The following is a 6,000-nucleotide window of genomic DNA, read 5'->3' as shown; positions in this document are numbered from 1 at the left end:
GATTGTGTCTCCTGTCGTTAGAGAATCTCACGCTACCCATCAGCGTCAGGGCAGGAGACTTGACCACACCGGCCAAGGCGTTAGAGGGCCGAGACACTGACCCTCCATTGGTCGAGCAAGTAGGCCACGCACCAGCTATGGACGCGGTAGTCTGCGACTCCACTGTCTTTGTCCATGTCCCTGTCATGCCGTGCTCGCTCTACCACAACTCGAAACCACAGTTGAGCAATTCTAGGCATGCAACAGGGATGTGGGCTGGTCGACAGACAACATCTAGGTAGGTTGTCGGGTGGTCATCATCGGACTCCTCACCGTCATCATCCGCCCACCAATGGCGCTTTGTGCGCCCTCCCGAAAGCGAGTAGAATGGAGCCACGTTGGGCGAGAGCATGGATTTCAGCGTCAGCGACGGCTATGATGGAAAGGGGATGTGTGGATACGCTCCAATGCTGCATCCCACAGAGGTGAGCTCGACGTTGGGGTGTCGATGGCAGATGCAAGGGCGACCTAGACGATGCGGACCCAGAAGCGGGCTGCACGGCTCGAGGTCCATCTCCGCCGAGGCTTCTCGGCACCGTTTGCTGCAGCAGCGATGTGCAGGGCACCACAGGAGCCATCGTGGCCATCGATGACTGCTGTGCGAAGGGCCCATAGTCCTTTTGGCTGTTGGCGTCCACACCGGCATTCGCCGGAGGTGGCCAAGATGGCCTCATCAACCGCTGTGTCAATGGCGCCGCTAAGGACATGTGCCCTCCAAATCTGGCACTCACACACTTCCCTAGGGCGACCACAACAGTGGATGCGGTGGCCACGGTGGCGACATCAATGGGGATGGGGACGGGGAGGGAACCCATGATGAGGCAATAGCGGAGGGGTTGGGGGAGGTGGAGGGGAAGTGAAGAAGGGGTGCCGGTGCTGCGATGCTGGCCGCCGCCGCCAACGACGATGACTTTGGGGAGATCAGGGCCGGTGGGCTAGGGTTGGCCTTCTCGGTCTACGCGTCATGAAACTACGAGCTGGCTGTAGTGGCAACGGCGGGGGAGGTGGAGGGGGAGGGGGAGAGGGGCGTCGGTGGGGTCGGGGCCTTAAGCATTGGGTGGGTCAGGGGGCTTTGGGGTTCCGCTCCACCGCAAGCCCAAGATTTGAACTTGCTACCGTAATTATAGCATGTCATACTTTTTAGTACCATGTCTCACACGTTATAGGCTCATTTTTTCTAAACTTTGTTACAAATATGACTTCAATTTTTCTCACCATGAACTGTGACACCCATATAGTGGGGATAATGTTTAGGATACATACACACATGTTCATTTTCCATGACTCCAGATTATTCGAAAAGCTAGGAACTTGTCTTGGTTGTTTGGGTTGTGTTGACCTCGGAAGTGATCCGAATCACACACCAACAGGGCCTTGGATGCTCGGGCCGCTATGGACCGAAGAACACAGCGAGGATGTCACGCTTTCATGGTGAAGAATGGAGAGGTTTATAAGCAAACCACCAAAGGATAACCAACTATGCTTGCGTGATGAAGAACCGGCTAGTTTTTAGGCAAAACTAGCAAAGAAACCATCGAAGCTCTCACCTAGGAGGGACCCCATCAGGGCAAGGACATCATCGGGTTGCCCTAGGTTGGCTGGCAAGCCTAGGGTGTCATCCTTGGTCCTTGAATCAAGAGATGAACATCATGGGGCTTGGAGAAGAGAGTAAAAGGGTTGGAGTAGAGGAAGTAGATTGATTTGTTTGTCGCTTGGATAGATGGGAACTCAATCGGCCATGATCCTCTTATATATATAGAGAAGGGTGGTCTTATCCTAGTAGGAACCCTCTCTAAGCCTTATTTTTCAAGTTTCCCATGAGTTTAGAACAGTTCGGATCGGAATCCAAAAGGCTAGATCCGAACAGGTTTTTTTGCTAGGTCTGTCGAAAGTCCCGACTTGGCTTGGGGATAACCCTAGACTCCCGAGCAGGTTTCTTTAGGCTTCCCGAAAGTCTTGACACCTATCAGAACTTTCGATAATCGGAAGTCCCGACTTGAGTCAAAACTCTTAACAACAGAGCATCTTTCTGGGGGCATAACTCCTTTATCTAGACTCCAAATTAGACGTTCTATATATGTTTTTTACCGGCTCGACGAGAGGAATGTAATAGTAAAGTATGTTTCACATTTTTACAACTTCACAAAATGGACAATTTTGGTTGTCAACATATGCCCCCATGTTTTCAGGTGAATGATGCATAAACCTAAAACACTTAATCAAATAAATTAAAATCAAACAGCGACGATACCCATCTCATCGGCTGCTCAGTGGCTAAGGGCGATGTATACACCATCTATTTTTGTTCTAAGGGCAATACATGTATCGGCCATTGCTTGGAGAGCACTTAGGCTTCTTGCCAAACACTTGGAAAATACTTTTTCAAGTACTTCCCGTTGAATGCTTTATTAAAACATTCACCTTACAATGTTTCTAGCAAATAAGAGTTATTGAATATGACTTTGATCACTTTGTAAGGACCATCCCAATTTAGTGACCACTTGCCAAACCGATTGCTCTTCGATCCAATTGGTAGTATGGTTTTCCACCCTAATTCTTCCACTGAAAAGGATTTGCTCTTGACCTTCTTGTTGTATGCTTTGGCAACTCGAGCTTTATCTTTATCTATTTCCTTGAGAGCTTTTAATCTCACATCAGTCACCTCATCAATGTTATCCATCATCAAATCATGATGCACAACAGCTGATAGATCATTTTGTTTAGCAAGCCTGTATGCATCCAAATTCACCTTGATAGGCAACACGGCCTCTTGACCATATACTAACTCAAAAGGAGTAACCTTTGTAGCACCATGGCTTGAAATGCGATGTACCCATAGAGCCTCAGACAATACTTCATGCCACCTCCTTGGATTTTCCTCAATCTTCATTTTGATAAGCTTGATCAAAATCTTATTACTAGACTCAAGCTGACCATTGACTTGAGCATAGTATGGAGATGAATTGAGCAACTTAATTTTATATAATTTGGCAAATTCCCTCACCTCCTTAGACACGAATGATGTCCCTTGATTTGTTGTTAATGTTTGAGGGATACCAAATCTATGGATAATATGCTCAGTGATTAACTCAATTACCTCCGTATGTGTTATATTCTTCAAAGAAATTGCCTCGATCCACTTTGTAAAGTAATCCATAGCAACTAACACAAAACGATGTCCCTTTAAAGATGGAGGATGTATTTGGCCAATAAAGTCTAGCCCCCAACCACGAAAAGGCCACGGTTTGATAATAGGATGAAGCATAGCAGCAGGCACAAGCAGAATATTTCCAAACTTCTGGCACTCTTTGCAACCTTTGTAGTAACAAAAACAATCGACCATCATAGTAGGCCAATAAAATCGGCTCTATGCAATAACCACTTCATCTTCAGGGCCGATTGATGCATACCATAAATGCCTTCATGGACTTCTCCCATAGTCACTCTTGCTTGATCAGATCCCAAACACTTAAACATCAAGTCTTTGGCGGTTCTCTGATAGAGCTCATCATTATGCAATACATACTTGAAAGCGCTCCGTCGAATACCCTTATCAATTTTAGCACTTGGATCACATAAATATTTTAGTAAGGGAGTTCTCCAATCTTCTAAATCGGCCCCAACATCACTAGAAGTCACATCGGGTCGATTTGGGAGCTTCTCGGGAGAATTGACCAGGCTGGTAATAGGGGAGTCAACTGAACTGAGTGGGGCAGTTGGCTTAGTTGACTTGGAGTAGTTAGTCTAGCCAACTATGTCAGTTGGCCTAGCCGACCTGGCTATGGTAGAGATGGAGTTGGCTAAGCCGACTGGGTTAGTCAGCTTAGCCAATTGGTCTGTACCCGCACGGAAAAAAATTAAACTTTCATGCATCGGCTGTTCTTGAATATGAAAATTACACCCACCGATGTCATAGCTAGATGCTTGTTGAGCTAACATGTTGGCCTTTTGATTTCATGTCTCAGAATATGCTGAATTTAGAATTCAACAAAATAGTCAATAATATCAAGGCAAGCATTAAGACAAGCTCTTAGTGATCCCTCTAAGCATTGAGATTCACCAGCAACTTGCTGCACCACTAGCAAAGAATCACCATAGGCTTCAACATGTTTTACCTCCATAGAACGCAACATAATCAACCCTAAATAAGAGAGCTTCATATTCGGTTTGATTGTTGGTACAATAGAAATTTAATCAGGTTGACATCCCAATTTTAGCACCATTGGGAGAAACAATAACAATGCCAACTTAGCTTCATTTACAAGCCGATTAATCATATTGTTAGATCCATGAAGTAAATCTAAATGCATATATCATGCCCCAGGGCTTTAAAGCCATCAAAGTAAATTCCATGGGGCTTTTTAATAGCACGATGGTCGCAAGCATTCATCAGCTATATTTTTACACTAAGGGTGATATCAAAATATCGCCCATATGAATTTATTCACATGAGTATGCATACTCAAAACAAAATATTTTGGCTCTTGATCATTAGTATGCATAATAATTTGGCAACCCTCCATCACATAAAGATCCACACCAAGGATCAAAATAAGGAGCTAAGGGATAACCATACATACCATAGGATGAATTCCACATAGGCATAGGCAGAGAATATGGATGATACCATGACCAATGATTTTGATGATTCAGCGCAAACCTCCAACTTGATAATTGTTTCTTGAATCTCCTTTTCTTTGCCTTGGTTGCACCACTTGCTTGAGCATCATCCTTCTAAGCTTGAATACTTCCTTTTGGAACCCATGCCAAGCCCTTTTCTTTCAGCTTCTCTACACTAAGCTTCTGTAACTTCTTTTCTTGCCACTTTGGTAAATCGATTGAGCATATCGATTTTATTTCTGTTTTGGACAGCAATAAATCTTTCTTAATTTTGGGCACTCTCACCTTCTCTTGTTTAGATTTGGCACCTAGAATATCAATAGATGATTTTCTCATTTCTTTGCCATCAATAGCAGGATTTTTCAGCAATGTAATTAACTTTTCGATAGTTAAATTCAGATCTGAACTCGTCTTCTTTCGGCCATTATACTTCACGCGGTAAACTTGCTTTACCACTTTCTTCTTCGGTTGAGCTTCGAACCAACTTTGATCAAAATGGTCTTTATAAGATGATGATCTCTCTAAATATCTAGGAGCTACATACTCTACATATTGTGGCCTAAAATATGGTGGAACATGTGCCTCTTGATCAAACCAGCCCCAAGATGAATAATGATGAAAATATACAGGTCGTGGTCCATATGCCATGGGAATTGGCTGCTCAAAAGGAAAATATGTTGTTGCTGTGTGCGATCTATCTTCTTGCCAAATGCACTCTTGAGACTTGCGCTTTGGAGGCAATTTTGATGATTGGACTTTCTTTGGCCAATTAGTGACATTTGCTTCTACTACCTTCTTGTATTTAGCTAGAAGTTCCTCGAAGCTGAGCTTCGACCTTCTACTCTTCTGCTTGTCATGGCCTTTGCCTCCAATAGCTTTGTGAGCATCCTCCTTCTCCTTACCATATTGAAAAACATGCTCCAAAGGAGGATCCTTAGCCGATTCCCCTTGCTCAATGAGATCAATCGACTTTTGCTTTGGCTAGAGAGATTTCACCTGCCCCCAGTGTCTTCTAGAACTATGATAACTTCGTTGTCCTCTAGAATATCTTTAATTTGCAGTTCATAGACAACAACCTTGTCTTCACTTAAGGGCTCCACATCTCTCTCTTAGGCATTCAAGCCTTGATCTTTGAGTGAATCAGCTAATGCAAGTCGATTCAAAACCTGTTTACCATCAAGACCAATTGAATCCAATTGGTCCATTTGTTGAGCTTCAGAAAATCTCAATCATCATTTATCAATAGCTGATTGGATCACTCAATGAAACATATTGCAATTAAAAGTATTATGATCAAAAGAATTATGCCATTTGCAATATCTAAGCTCTTCTAAATTTTGA

Source organism: Miscanthus floridulus, chromosome 13, assembly GCF_019320115.1.
Source record: "Miscanthus floridulus cultivar M001 chromosome 13, ASM1932011v1, whole genome shotgun sequence".
NCBI classification, from domain to species: domain Eukaryota; kingdom Viridiplantae; phylum Streptophyta; class Magnoliopsida; order Poales; family Poaceae; genus Miscanthus; species Miscanthus floridulus.
The sequence above is the reverse complement of the archived record's forward strand: the minus strand, read 5'-3'. Positions refer to the sequence as shown.